General features: G+C 37.2%; 1 long non-coding RNA gene across 2 annotated transcripts in view; it reads right to left on the bottom strand.

Moving 5' to 3' along the window:
* The window catches only part of LOC123380011, a 442,540-nt gene that overhangs the window by 19,756 nt on the left and 406,332 nt on the right, over window positions 1–16,452 (bottom strand). Inside the window, exon 8 of one of the 2 annotated variants that reach the window (XR_006585224.1) lies at window positions 7,695–7,726. The exons of the other annotated variant lie outside the window; for it this stretch is intronic. This is a non-coding gene — a long non-coding RNA (uncharacterized LOC123380011). The remainder of the gene's footprint in view (window positions 1–7,694; window positions 7,727–16,452) is intronic. 2 annotated transcript variants of the gene reach the window in all.

Raw genomic sequence — 16,452 nt, 5'->3', positions numbered from 1 at the left:
TGCAAAATTCCTAAGCTTATTCCCCACACTAGTTCATTATTTTTAACTGTTGTATGGTATTCCATAGTATTAACAACTGATAATTTAAGAATTTCTTTATGGATGCTTGTTTAGTTTTCAATGGTTTATTATTACAATCATATTGTAGTGAACATCTTTTTTTATATATCAAATAAATTCTTACAAATAATTGTTGGTCATTGGATATGCCATTTTTAAAAATTTTATTCTTTTTTTAATGCTTGTTTATTTTTGAGAGGAGAGAGAGAGAGAGAGCGAGCGAGCATGAAAGGGGTAGGGCAGAGAGAGAGGGAGACACAGAATCCAAATCAGGCTCCAGGCTCTGCCAAGCTGTCAGCACAGAGCCCTTGACATGGAGCTTGAACCTATGAACCTTGAGATTATGACCTAAGCTGAAGTTGGATGCTTAATTGACTGAGTCACCCAGGAGCCCCAAGATATGCCAATTTTAAATTCTGATCAAGCTTGTGATTGCCCTTAAAAAATTTGGTACCAATTTATATTTCCTGTACAGTGGTGAGGAACTTGCCTTGCCAACTCTGCATATTATTTCTCTTAAATTTTTATTATGAATCTAATAGTAAAAATTATTCCATTAATATTTTTAAATGCATTTCCCTGATTATTTATAAAGTTATCCCTCCATGTTTGTTAGCCATTTGTTAGTATTTGTTTGTTAGTATTTCTTCTGGGAATTATTCAAATTCTTGACTTTCTTCCATTTGCTTTATTTTTTTCTTTTATAATTAATTGATAGGTGTTCTTTATATGATTTGTATACTAATCTGCCATCATCATTTTATTTTTTTATGGTGTCTTGTAGATGGGGTTAAAATTTGGGGTTAGTCAAATCTGTTGATGTTCTCCTTTTAGATTATGGATTTGGTATCTTATGTAGCAAGCATTTCTAAAATGTGCTCTATTTTCTGCTAAATTTTGTAGTTAGTTTGTTGTGTTTAATAATCAATGTGGAATTAGTTTTGTATGGTTTTGAGGCGTGTGCTCTGAATTGTCTGTTCAGATCATTTGTCCATTTTCTATTTGGTTTACTTGCTTTCTCTTATTGTTTGGAAGGGATTCTTTTATAGTATGAAATAATAGTATGAATTTTATTCCTTTATATAATCTATTAATTTTATTTATTGTGCCTTTTCTTGTTCAAACTTAAAAATATTCCATATTTTCTTCCAGTGTTTTTGTTTTAGTTTGTTAGATTTCTTACTTTAATCATGAGGAATTTATTTATTTATTTATTTATTTATTTATTTATTTATTTGATAGACAGAGTGCAAGTGGGGTAGGGGCAGAGAGAGAGAGAGAGAGAGAGAGAGAGAGAGAGAGAAGAGAGAGAATCCCAAGCAGGCTCTGTGCTGTCAATGCAGAGCCCAGTGCAGGGCTTGAACCCACAAACTGTGAGATCGTGACCTGAGCTGAAATCAAGAGTCAGATGCTTAACTGACTGAGCCACCCAGGTGCCCCAGGGATTTTTTTATCCTGGTAAGATATATATAAAATTTATCATTTTAACCTTTTTTACATATACAGTTCAGTGACATTAAATATATGTTGTGCAGTCATCACCACCATCAATTTCCAGAACTTCTACTTCCCAAATCTATACCCATTAAATAATAACTCCCCATTTCCTTCCGCCCCCGAGATCCACCTTCTACTTTCTGTCTTTATTAATTTGACTACTCTAGGTACCTCATATAAGTGAAATCATATAGTATTTGTCCTTTTGTATCTAGCTTATTTCACTTTTGTGAATAAAGCCACTAAGAAGATGAAGTGTACAAACATCTGTTCAAGTAGGAATACTTAAACCCATAAATTCAATAATTTAGATGAAATGAATCAATTTCTTGAAAGACACAAACTGCCAAAGAAGTTATTTATTTTTTTGGAATTTGAGAAGGCCATGAGAACCCTGAGAACTTCAGAGTAAGGTATTTGTGTCTCTGTTTCAAAGAACCTAGCACAGTACTTGCTTCATGCTAGATGCTTGATAAATTGTGGTTATTGTTATAATATAACATTACATAAAGCATGTGAAGAATGAACGAAGAAAGGAATGGCATACTAAGTTGGATTTGGGTATGTCTTGCTTAGAAGAGTTGCATTGCTTACATACTTTTGGGACCAAATTATTCATTTATTCACTGGTCTGTCATTCTTTTAAGTTCTTTAGAATGCTTATTGGATAAATGAATTAGTCTGTGATACTAGGTACTAGGAATATGCAGATAAAAAACATGACACCCATCCCTGAGTAGCTCATAATTTAGCAGGCCCTAATTGGGCATATGTAGTGAGATACAGAACCAAGATATTCCCAGACAGAATAATATAAAGTGGTTTATCTGGAATAGAAACAACACCCAGTACAGTGGAGTTCAGGTGAGAAGTTAGGGAAGTCTTCCTAGAGCTAATAGTTGAACTATGCTCTGAAGGGTTTATACTTTGTGTGAATTCACTTTATAGGTATATAGGCAGAGAAATGAGCAGAGAGAAGACTGGGAAGAGTATTTCAGGAAATGGCTTGAGCATAGGTCCATAGCAATGAAATGCTGAGGAATGTCAAGTAGTCCAGTGGGTTAGAGCATAAGGTATGGAGGGATTAGCTAGAAAAAATAGACATGGAAGAAAATGCAAGTCCAAAGGTAAAGGATTGGATTTCTTACAGAATTACTACTCACCAAGTGTAAGTCCATATTAATATTATAAGGGGAACTATTTGGTGGTAATGGTAGAGGAAAGGAGATTCTTCAGTATGTCTTCAAACCCTATACAAACAGCAACCCATTTGTCATCACATAAAGGTGCCCTTGATTTCATCAACTGCACATTTATTTTGAATTATGCTTTTATAGTATTTTTAGATATGAAAGCTCTATATTATTGAATCAGAAAATGTGTCCATATTTTATAATTCCACATCAAAGATGTTCCATAATTACTCTTAATAGGAGTTAAATACATTATCTCAATTTATAAAGATCAGGAACTTAATTGCAAACCACATTAGTATTTGAAATCATGTGGCAGTTTAAGGTTTGCAATCTACAAGAATGTGACTCTGAGAATTAAAGGAAGGAGGAAGAAATAGGCCCAGAGTGAAAAACATACACCAAAGAAATCATTGCAGAAAGACACCTCATACAGTAAAAAAAATATATATATATAATATATTATAAAATATATATATTATATATTATAATTATATATAATTATATATTATATATTATAAAATATATATATAATTATATATTATATATATAATCTTAGAGAACTTGGGAGAAAAGTTGCTAAAATACAGTCAATCTAGGGATGAGAATAATAAAACACTTGTAGGAAATCTCACTTCCATGACGTATAGGATATATACTTATTAGTTATTTCCCCACAGCCAGATTTTTAAAAATACAGTCTTGATAATGTATACAATACATTTAAGTCTATTTGGGAGGCTGAAAGTTATTCTGTAGTGAGGCCTCTTGGAAAAACCACCATTTCTTCTTCCTAAATCCACGCTCAACTCCTTAAGGCATTAAAATCTAGATAATGTTCCATTAAGATTAAATACTATGAGGATCATATAATGTATAATTAATCAGTTGGATAGGATAATAGGTCATTACATCCACAGACATTTGTTGAATACCTATAATGTTCCACAGACACTGTTTTGGGTGTTTGGGATACATCTGTGCAGAAACAATTCTTGCCTTCATTAAGCTTATACTGGATAGGAAAAAGTTTCCTCTACTCTTATATTCAGTAAATGGGGGTCTCCAAATTAAACTAACAATAGACATTAATAGGAGAAAAAACACACAATTTTTACTAAATTCATGTGCCCAGGAGTTCATAGAAAAGAAGTAAAACTCAAAGAAATAGTTAGACTCTGGGCTTATAGACTCTTTTAACAAAGAGGGTTTGGGGCACCAAGGGACAATAAATTGTGGGGAAATGACTAAGAAATATATGGGGGAACTAATAAAAGATAGGACTATTTTATTTTATTTTATTTCTTTTTTTAAAGTTTATATATTTATTTATTTAGAGAGAGAGAGAATGAATGCACGTGCATGTGAGCCAGTGGAAGAGGGCCAGAGAGAGAGAGAGTGAGAGAGAGAGAGATTGAGAATCTCAAGCAGGTTCCACACTGTCAGCACAGAACCCGATGTGGGGCTCAAACTTACAAATCATGAGGTCATGACCTGAGCTGAAATCAAGAGTTGGCCACTTAACCAGCTGAATGACTCAGGCACCCCAAGATAAGGGCTATTTTAGTGAGGTCTGTTTATGCAAACTCATCTTGGTGTCAACTCCCCATCTTAGATGACAAAAGTATCTCTTCTTTCCCTGGTATGGGAGGTGGGCACCTTCTTCAAAGGAAAATTGATGCTCTGCTTTTAGGCACATAAAGGGAAGGCATCTGTTGATTTTCAATGGCTTCAGCTAAAAATAATCCTTATGTTAAAGTGGCATATTTTGGGGTGGCCTATTCTGATCCTCTCCACTTAAATTGCAGAAAGATGACAATGCATTACACTTATCTAAACATAAGTATTTTTCACATTGGACCCAGAATTATCTTCTAACTAAAGGGTTCTCAAACTTGGATATGCAAAGTATCACCCTGGGAATCTTACAGATGCTAATTCAGCAGGTCTGGGCAGTGCCTGAGATTCAGCGTTTCTAATATAGAAGGTGATGCCCATTCTGCCAAGGTGCCTGGTCCACATCTCAATAGCAAGGTGACCCATGATCAATCTCTAGGTTTGCTATCCAGAAAACTACTCAAGGAAGATTCTCCAAGAAAAAAAAATTGGTATTTTCAATCAGGTAAACTTGAGAAGGGCTGTACGCTATATTTTTCTCTCAAAGATTCATAGTGCATATAACCATAGGGAAAGCTCTAAGAATTTCTTCAGTAAAAAACAAAACAAAACAAAAAACTGTCTAACTTGCTTTGCCTATTTTGTTATAAATTAACACCAAAATTGTCCAAAAGATACTTGCCCAGGAGACATTTTAAAATTTCCACTTAAGGAATGTTTCATGTTTACCATTAGCCACTTTATAAACCTTGCTTTTATTTAGCTGCTACTCAATAATCTGTTTTGGAGTCAAAATCATATGCTTTAAAACTGAAACTAGTCTTGGTTAAAATTAAACTAACCTATAGACCATAATGGCATTTGATAAGGAACCCTTGGAGAAAATAATCTTGTTGACAAAAAAATAACTCTTTGAAATTTCCAGAACTGTGCTGTTTACTGCTCTTTGTAGTAAGATAAAGAAGGTAAGGATAACAAATATTAACATTCCAGGAATCATAAAATACTTTGAGTGAAGAGATATGGACTCAACAATTGTGGCAAATATTTTACATAGCTTCTATTCATCTTGTTTTTTGTTATCATGATCACAGTTTTTTTCTTCCATATTCAAAGGAAAAAGAACAAGAATCTTTGTGACATTCAACTGTTTACATAGTTAAAAAATCTCTTAGAGGAAAAAAAATTAATTGTGTGGTTTGCAATAGCCACAAAACTTGCACAATTTATTGCTATAAGCAATCTTATTTGTTCACTTACGCTATAGCCAATTCCTGTAAATGAACTATTCAAAAGTCTTATGTAAATTAGCCCACTACATTATATTATGTGGATTCTTTTGTTAAAGGTACTAGACAACAGCTGACTTCCTCCTTGAAGGCCTGCTGGAAGTAAAGGGTGTCTCTCTAATAGATTCTGATCTGAACACAGTGGGCAGCTATATCCTTTCACACTTTGTATTCCACCATTTTGTGGATATTTGAGATTAATCTCCTCCATAATCTGTTGTAGAAGGTACAAATGTAGTAATGTGATTTGCATAGCAGTACCGAGTTCACCTCCAGCCCTGAAGGGTATGGACAGAGAAAATAAAAATACTTTTAGTATTCCTTTACTACCTACAGAGATTAGTGGGGGGTAGGGCTTGTCCCAGTGAAACAAAATCCTTCACTTTTAAATTTTCCACTCATATGTGATTCAGAGTTGCCATCACGGTGATTATGTTGTTTGGCAGGACTCTGTAATGTTCCTCATTCCTTATTTTCTTTTAGGTATCTGCAACTCCACATAATCATGTATACCAATCTCTCCTTTTGCGGCAGAACAATTTCCCAGATTTTGTCAAATTTAGGAAAACTGTTTCTCTTCTTGAATGTGACTTTAAGCTGTATTATTTAAAAAAAAACCCCAAAAATAAAACTATTAGTCCTTGAGGATCATGCATGTATGTCTGCACTTTTGAGTGATTATTCTGGGCAAAAATTATACCATGAAGAATAGTACTAGAAGAAGAATGAAGGGACAGAGGGACATATTGTACAAAGTACTGGTGAAACAGATTTCAAAGAGGATCAAATCTTAAATCCAAATCGTAAGTGCCAAACCCATCTGGGATTCTTGTACCAGGTCCATAATTCCAAAATTCATCTGGACTGTCAAGTGCACGCTCTGGCCTACCCTCTGGGAAGTTTTTATAGGTGATGCTTCACAACCCAGGGTGCACATTGGAAACACCTGAACAGTTTTAAGACAATGCCCATGCTGACAGCCCACCCCAGAGATCCTGAGTTAGTTGATTGGGAGTGAATCTTAGGCATAGTCCTAATTGAAACAACTTTTAAAAGTTAAATTAGAGTGACTATAACAGCAGTTTATCCCATGATAATAGCCAGTTACCCATGGTCCAAGAGTTGCTAAGGCTGAGTTGAAAAGGACCACAGTCCTAGAGAAGCAACTGCTGACAGATGGCTCAGGAGGAGACAGGGGCCAAATCTCCTCTCTCCCCCCATGCTCTGGAGAGAAGCTGACCCTTAAATATCACTTGAAGATGGAGAAAGGCTGATGCTGGGCTACAGTTTGAAGGCTTGAAAATTTTCACTCCAGGAAGTCTATTATTTTCTTTTTTCTTTTTTAATGTTCATTTATTTATTTTGAGAGGTGGGGGGGGGGCAGAGAGAGAGAAGAGAGAGAATCTCAAGCAGGCTCCATGCTCTCAGCACAAAACCCAACACAGGGTTGCATCCCAGGAACCATGAGACCATGACCTGAGCTGAAATCAAGAGTCTGATGCTCAACCAACTGACCCACCTAGGCAACCCCAATTTTCTTTGTTCTTAATCAGAGATTTGATAGGATCATGAAATAGAAAACTAAATGTTGTTTGCTGTTGTTGCTCTTAACCAGGGAACAAGAGCAAAGTGTATCTGTCATTAAACTAGTAGGTCTCAAGATCAAGGATGGTTTCCTTTATTTTTCCAACTTCATCTACAACAGACTGCATATAGCACATGCTCAATAGAGGGGTTTTCTTTAAAAAATAAATTTTTTAAGGGATGTTTGGAGGCTTGAAGACTTCTATAAAGATGCAAAAGCTAGCTCTCTTTTCCTTGAGTGTTATGTAAATGAGGTATCCAAAAGTAGTAGTTTAATTTTGATGGTGTTTTTTCTTTGAGTTTCTATAGGATGTTTTGTTACTTTTGGGTTCCTGTAATCGTGTACTGTAATGATTTCAAATGGCACTGGCATAAAGATGTTCTTGTTCCACTAAAAGACTTCTCTTGAAGCCTATTTACTTAAACTGATTATACTATTACAAAAACCACTTACCTGAATAATGTAGCTATGCAAAGCCTTTCATCCTAGCAAAATAAGGAGGGAATCAATCAGTAAACTCTCATATTTTGCATACATTTTGCCTGACTTTTCATATATAAAAGACTTTCTTCTAAAAGAAATTTTACACAGTTCATGTCTAATATGTGCAAATTATTGTGCTTTTTGCCAATGTGCTATTGTGCTTTGTGCCAATTGTGCTTTTTTGCCAATTGTAAAGATAATCTCTCAAAAAGTCACCTTAATGAAAAAAAGGCAATTATCTTGAAAACGTCCTATTTGGTGTTCATTTTTCTACTCTTGGAAAACATAAGGAATGTAGTCCCCCTGCCCCCAAGTATCCTCTTTCTAAAAGGCACACACATCAGCAGAACTTATCATTATAAGAAGTAAATGTTCCAACTGTGATACTGTGATGCAGACTTGGGTTTTAAAGCAAATCATTAGGTCTTAATAATATCATTTAACAGGAGTAGACTATTTTTGTAAAGGTAATTTCTGTAAACTAAATAGAATTTTCCTTAGCTTATCATATGGTGAACAGGTCCAAATAAATATTAAGTTGTAGAACAAAAAGTATTCTCAGAGGGTCTCTTGCATTCCATTATTAAACATACAGTCTACAGTTGATTTCACTCAATGGAAAAGTGTAGTTGAGAAGATGTGCTACTTTTCATAAAACGGCAAGTACAAATATTCAGAGACAATATATTGGAGAAACTAAGGAAGTCATAATGGTTACGAAATCATTTTAGCCATCAGGATTCACTAGATATTTTTTATGTTTTATTTGTTGAGGTACCACAGTTTTTGGTTTGTTGCTTTATTACATTTTACCACTTAGTTAATTTATCTTCAACTCTACATTTAGCAACTCTTAGCTTTTGGCTCAGACAATGTTTCCAAAGTTTTACTTCTTCCAAACTTCCATTTAGAAGACTTGAGATATAAACTGCACCAAATACAGGCACCTTAGTGTGTTAGCATTGTTTTTCATTGGTTTATAATTATTTTATTCACATTTTTAAAGGCAGAACATTGCTTTTTAAGGCACTAAAGAATTTATTTATGATAATTCTCAAAACTCATTTAAAAAAAAGATTATTGTAGGTGCAACCATAAAGGCTAAGTTTTAAGTACATCACTTCCTTTGATAGCAAAGTCAGCAGTTACCATTTCTTCTCTATGTGCTAGTTCTAGAGTGTGTGTGTGTATGTCTATGTCTATGCCCATGTCTGTCTATGTCTATGTCCCTGTCTATATCTGTCTATAATGGAAAGAGTGTATGTATGTACACTCATTCAGTCTTCATAACAAGCCTGCTCTCTGAGACCTGACCATGGACATTGACAGAAGAAGAAACTGAGTTTGAAAGGACTTTCTCAGGATTATACAGCTTACTAAAAAACAAAGCCAGAAATTCGAACCCATCCTTGATAAACTATAATTCCTGTGCTCTATCTGCCCTTACACTTCAAAGCCCCCTCTTCTTCCATGCCGTGAGAGATTAAATTTTAGGCAAAAGAAACCAGAACATTTTTTACAACTCACTCTGCTAATATCCCCTCACCTAAACCTGAATGGGGGAAAGGTGACACATTTTAGTCAGTATTGAGACGTTTTCTGGTATGGCTGATGTGATTGCAATTTTTTTTCCTAATTATTTTATCAAAGACATCAGTTTCTGAGAATTAGGAGAGATGATCACATATAGAGTTTTTATTTCGTTCTCTATTATTTCGTCTTTCATGCTTTGCTGAGAAAAAATATTTTAAAAAGAGCTTAAAAGCCAGAGATGAAGGGCAAGGGGAACTTCTGACTGTGCTAAATGTCTGCATCATTCAGAAGGATCTCATTCTAATTTAAAATTGAGGCAAAAATAGAAGGCATTTTACTGTAAAATGACTCGAAATCTTAGAGTCACACACTTGGGACTGAAGATTCAAGGGTTGCTTAGAAACAACAACAACAACACCCTTCTACTTTTCTAACAAAGGCTAGAAAAACATGATGAGTGGAGACTGACCACAGTTGAGCACCTCTTGAGAGAAGCACCAAGTGTGCTCTGTAGGTACCAACCATAAACCCCAAAGAGACTATCCTGTCGAAGATAAACTATTAAAAAAGATGAGAAACAAGGGATTCAGCCAACTGATCAACAGATATTTAATAGTTGTATCAGCCTCAATGTATTCAGTGGCAAATGACAGAACATCAGAATAATATTGGCTTAAACAGAGAGGGCTTTATTTGTCTCCAAAAGAGCCAGTCTAGAGCCTGATGGTCTGGATGGCTTAACAATGTCAGCAAGGACCCAAACTTTTTCTGTCTTTGATAGGCATATGTATGTGTGTATGTATGTATGTATGTATGTATGTATGTATTCATTGTCTCACAATCTCCAAAGTTTTCTCAGATCCGTAAGTCTTGTGTCCACATTCCAGGCAGAAGAACACGGAAGCAAAAAAGATACTTTCACCTGTTGTTTCAATTATCTATTACTATAAAACAAACTGCCCCCAAATTTAATGGCTTTAGTCAACAAATTAAAAATATTTTGTCATGATTCCGTGGAGCAGAGAACTAAAATTACTGAGGGTTGGTCAGGCATCTCTCTTTCACTCTTGACACAGCCTCTCCACATGGCTAGTGTGGGCTTGCTCACACCATAGTTCCCTCAGAGTAATCAGATCTTTTGCAGAATGACTCATGACTCCCCCAAAAAAGGAAGAAGAAAGTGCTGGGTGTCATAAAGGCTAATCCTGGAGGTGACACAGCATTAGTTCCACTGCATTCTGTTGGTCCAAGCAGTTACAGTTCATCCCAGATTCAAGGTAAGTAGCTACAGACACCCTTCTATTCTCCCATCCTCCACCTCTCAATGGGAGGAGTATCAAAGAATTTACCTTCATCTTTAACACAGTCTGCACTATTGTCATAAATTGTTTGTTTCCTCCACATGCAAAATACAGTAACTCCCTCCCTTTTTTGAGACCCTAAAAAGTATCATCCCATTATGACATTAGGCTTGGGCTCAAGGTATAGGATCTCATAATCTCTATCACACCCAGGTGGAGATAAGGCTTCTAAAGTGTAGTTCTTTAATCCTAGTTTCCTGAGTATAATTCCTCTTATGCTAAAGGGCTCTGAGCTAAAGAGATGAGTTATCTGTGCCCCATATTTCACTGAGCAATAATTGGATCTCCAAGATGTGGAAAAGCAACAAGGCAAGGACAGATGATGCTATAAAGTCAGAAAGTAAACAGATAAAATGGCCAGAGAAGGTACTTTGTCATTTCTTCCAAACGATCTTCATCCAGAGGCCTCTATATTATGCCATTATATTTTGGATCTAATTGAAAACACTCTAATATTCCTTGAGGTAAGAACTGAGTTTTGGGGTGCCTGGATAGCTCAGTTAGTTAAGCGTCAGGTCATGATCTCACAGTCCATGGGTTTGAGCCCCGCGTCAGGCTCTGTGCTGACAGCTCAGAGCTTGGAGCCTGCTTCGGATTCTGTGTCTCCCTCTCTCTCTGCCCCTCCCCCACTCATGCTCTGTCTCTCTCTGTCTCTCCAAAATGAATTTAAAAAATTAAAAGAATGAATTGAGTCTTTGCACAGAATAAAACACAAAAGACATAATTTACCAATGATAAAATTAGAAATAAAATTTTGTGTATAACTCTACTTTTCTGTAATTTAAATAATTTTAAAATTTAAAATCCAAGGCACTTAGAACCAAGATTTTCATCACATGATGATTGCAAGTTATGATTGTCAGGCATTATATCATGTATTTTCAATTTATACTGTTTCCATTTAAGCCATTTCCATCACCACATAAGTTCTGACTTTTATTGTACACTAGCATTAGTTATAAAAGCAACAGTAACATTTAATAAAATAAAATTTTTCAGATGCTTATTTTTGGAGCAACCTCTTTCTAATGGGTAAATACAATTGTCATAAGACTTTGGATAAGTGTGTTTGATAAATATCTGCCCTGCTTCCTTATATAACTTTCCTTGTCTACTCCTTTCCCCTTTCTTCTTTTTCTCTCCATTCTCTTTCCTTCCTTCTTTACTTCCTACCCTCTTTTTTATCTCCCTTATTCCTTCCTTTTTCCCTCCCCTCATTCTCTACTTTGTTACTTATAGTTTTCACTCCACTTTTTTCCTTTTAGACAGTCTGAAAATGCCAAGGATTACCAAGTCAAATGTCATACACAAATGTCTAAAAAATGGAAAATCCCTGAAGGCAGTAAATCCACCTGTCACTTTTATGCTTTTCTTTCTTTTTAAAAAAATATTTATTTATTTTGAGAGAGACAGAGAGTGAGAGTGGGGGGAGGGGCAGAGAGAATGGGAGAGACGTAATCCCAGGCAGGCTCCACATCTTCAGCACAGAGCCTGACATGGGGCTCAATCTCATGTGAGATCATGACCTGAGCTGAAACTAAGAGTTGGAGGCTCAACTGTCTGAGCCACCTAGGCACTCCTATTCTTTTATTTCTTAATTGTAGTCAACCCATTTCAGCCATATGTCCTTCGCCTTGCCACTAAAGAGAAAAAGAATACTCTAAACTGGAAAAGAAACCAATGTCCTCTTTATAGCAGTTTAAAGTCAAAACAACTTATCCATAGTTACTGACTATTGTGCACAGCAGTTCATGTATTGACATTAAAAAAAATCTTCTTTCAGGTTGAAATTCAGTATATTTTGTGGCCTCCATTTATTTGAAACTTTTATAATATCCTGAAGTGATATAATTTTATGAATAAAAGACCATCTGGCTCCCCAGAGTGTGTGAGTTTCTTTCAGCCTCTCTGAATGGGGCTTTATTTTCAGTAACAAGCTACATTTAAAAAATGGGTTTGTGATGAATAAGCCAGGGAGGCCTCATAAAATGCCAATTTTGTCTTTTCAGGAGTCTTTATCTCTTGTTTCCACCTCTTTATCCTTCATATGTTCATAGGAAATGGAGATTTTTATTACCTTCCTTCTCTTTGTCTTGAGTTCTTACAGAGGAGTCTAGGATGGAATCACTGAACCAAAGTTACTAGTACCATTCAATATGGACGCCTTCTGTTTTAAGTTGGGGAAGGTTGCATAAGATACCCTACCCTGTAAAGATTCCTGTGTGAATAATCCAGTCAATAGTGAAAACTAGAGATATACCAATAGCAATTCTAGAAATGAGAAATGGTGTCATTCACTTTATAGAAGCAACAACAATGTTTTGCTATTAGAACGTAAGGGGAACAGGGCTGATAGAGATAGAGTTCACTCATAACTGTCCTCTAAGAAACGTAAATTGTGCTGGGGATTGTTAGTTATGTTGTGTAACAAACAATCCCAGAATCTCAGTGGCTTACAAAACAAATAATTATTCCAACATGTAAAAGCTCATGTATGGCAATACTAGAAGACATAGATGAAGTAGTTAAATGTCCATAGCTTTACATAAAATAACTGATTGCCAAAGCTAGAAAGGTAGACTGATAGAGGTATGTTATATTGGTGACTCAAACTTTATAAGCAACATTACCACTGGAGAAGTTATTTACAAAAGAGTGACCAGAATTTGGTTAAGTACAAAAGAAAGTAGTTGTATTTTATAACATTCAGTATTTATTAAAAATTATTTTTAGAATTATGTTCCTGTCTGAAATCAATCTATGTTCTAAACTGCTATAGTTTTTACTTATATGACTGTGCACTAGGATATTTAAAATTGTATGGCACGAGAAAATTCTTTAATATGTGGAACTTTCCTTCATGTTGCAAGATGTCTAGCACTGAGTATTTATTATCTACCCATTTAAGAGTAACAGTCTCTTTGAATCACTGGGACAAACAAAATTGTCCCAACAAATTTTTAAAATGCCCTTTCTAAGGGTAGTACATCTCTACTGAGAACAAGTACACTAAAAGGACAAAACAAGAGAGCTATTAAAACATAAAACCAAAAATGAAAGGAAACAATACAAATATCAATATGATAAAGGCAATAACAAGAAAATTTCAGAACAGAAGAACCACAACAAAGAGTAGAAAAATGTTGTTCTGGTTGTCAATAACCACAATAACAAAGAAAAGCAAAATAAACCATAAAATCCTAACTTTCCTTGAACTGGTTAGAAAACTGTCATTTTAGGTCCACTCAGTACTTAGAAATTAGATTTCAGTAGACACTTGAAATCTAAGTGTCTCCAAGTAGATGGGGCATGAATAATGGTTCTCTTTTGGCAGATCACAGGAGGAAGATATGCCAGGCACCATTCAAGCAGAGAAGAATGTAGCTAAGGTTTTGAACATATTACTAAAAACCAAATATGGGCTTGTGTGAGAATGTAAAACCTCCAGAGATAACAGATACAAGGAGATATTGTACCAACTCATAGGATCTTCTAATATGCCTCTGTGGGGATACTTTTGAGAAAGACCCAGTGGAAGACCAAAGGAAACCTCTGTCAGTAGTACAGATTTGAGAGAAGGAGTGGCCTCCCCTGTGGGAAAGGCATAAACTGCTTGGGTCCTATGTACCTAGAGAACAAAAGACTTAAGCTTCTTAGGGAAGGGAAGCAAATCTTGCTACCTCTATTACATTGATGAAGATTTACTACAGCTGGAGAAATGGTAAAAGCAAAACATAAAACAAAACAAACAAAAAAAGAAAACAACAACAAAAAAGAAAGCTCTCAATCTTAGAAGTGGTAAGAAACTTTCCTGGTCCTAAATCATTACAGTTTTTCTGTTGGGGAGAGAGCAGTAATTTCACTCCCACACCAGACCTCCTGAAAACAAAAGGCAGGATTTGGCTTCCATGGGGGAGAAGAGAGGTGAAACCACTGGAAAAGCCACATCTCACAAACCCAGGGATCTAAGGCCTGCTTAAACAGGCCAGATTGGGAGGATCCTGGGAAGATGGCGGCGTAGGAGGACGCTGGGCTCACTGCGCGTCCTGCTGGTCACTTAGATTCCACCTACACCTGCCTAAATAACCCAGAAAACCACCAGAAGACTAGCAGAATGGAGTCTCCGGAGCCAAACGCAGACGAGAGGCCCACGGAAGAGGGTAGGAAGGGCAGAGAGGCGGTGCGTGCTCCATGGACTGGCGGGAGGGAGCCGGTATGGAGGGGCGGCCCACCCACCAAGCAGAGCCCCAGAGTCTGGCTTGCAAAAGCGGAGGGGCCGGACGGAGTGTGTTCCGACAGCAAGTGGGACTTGACATCTGGAAGGTTATAAGCTAACAGCTCTGCTCGGAGAACGGGAGGGCTGGAGGACAACGGGAGGGAGAGTTGTTGAGCCCCGGATGACAGAGCTCAGGTTGGCGGGGAACAAAGGCGCTCACCAGCGCCATCTCCCTCGCCCATCCCCCAGCCAAAAATCCCAAAGGGAACCAGTTCCTGCCAGGGAACTTGCTCGCTCCGCGCAAACACCCAAAGCTGTGCTTCTGCGGATCCATCCCTCCAGCGGGTCTGACTCCCTCCTGGTGCCGCAGGACCCCCGCCCCCCAAAGCGGATCTCCAAAGGAAAAGCGAGCTGAGCATGCCCCTCCCACCCCTGTGCACCTTGCCGATCCACCCCAGCTAATACGCCAGATCCCTAGCACCACAAGCCTGGCAGTGTGCAAGTAGCCCAGACGGGCCACGCCACCCCACAGTGAATCCTGCCCCTAGGAGAGGGGGAGAGAAGGCACACACCAGTCTGACTGTGGCCCCAGCGGTGGGCTGGGGGCAGACATCAGGTTGGACTGCGGCCTCGCCCACCAACGCAAGTTATTCAAGACAGCACAGGGGAAGTGCCCCACAGTGCCGCACCACTCCAGGGACTATTCAAAATGATGACACGGAAGAATTCCCCTCAGAAAAACATCCAGGAAATAACAACAGCTAATGAACTGATCAAAAATAATTTAAACAATATAACAGAAAGTGAATTTAGAATAATAGTCATAAAATTAATCGCTGGGCTTGAAAACAGTATAAAGGACAGCAGAGAATCTCTTGCTACAGAGATCAAGGGACTAAGGAACAGCCAGGAGGAGCTAAAAAATGCTATCAACGAGTTGCAAAATAAAATGGAGACAACTACGGCTCGGATTGAAAAGAGGCAGAGGAGAGAATAGGTGAACTAGAAGATAAAATTATGGAAAAAGAAGAAGCTGAGAAAAAGAGAGATAAAAAAATCCAGGAGTATGAGGGGAAAATTAGAGAACTAAGTGATGCACTAAAGAGAAATAATGTACACATAATTGGTATTCCAGAGGAGGAAGAGAGAGGGAAAGGTGCTGAAGGTGTACTCAAAGAAATAATAGCTGAGAACTTCCCTGATCTGGGGAAGGAAAAAGACATTGAAATCCAAGAGGCACAGAGAACTCCCTTCAGACATAACTTGAATCGATCTTCTGCATGACATATCATAGTGAAACTGGCAAAATACAAAGATAAAGAGAAAATTCTGAAAGCAGCTAGAGATAAACGTGCTCTAACATATAAAGGGAGACCTATAAGACTCGTGACAGATCTCTCTACTGAAACCTGGCAGGCCAGAAAGGAATGGCAGGAGATCTTCAATGTGATGAACAGAAAAAATATGTAGCCAAGAATCCTTTATCCAGCAAGTCTGTAGGAGAGATAAAGGTCTTCCCAAACAAACAAAAACTGAAGGAATTCGTCACCACTAAACCAGCCCTACAAGAGATCCTAAGGGGGATCCTGTGAGACAAAGTACCAGAGACATCACTACA

This window comes from Felis catus, chromosome C2, assembly GCF_018350175.1.
Source record: "Felis catus isolate Fca126 chromosome C2, F.catus_Fca126_mat1.0, whole genome shotgun sequence".
Classification (NCBI taxonomy): Eukaryota; Metazoa; Chordata; class Mammalia; order Carnivora; family Felidae; genus Felis; species Felis catus.
The sequence above is the reverse complement of the archived record's forward strand: the minus strand, read 5'-3'. Positions and strand labels throughout refer to the sequence as shown.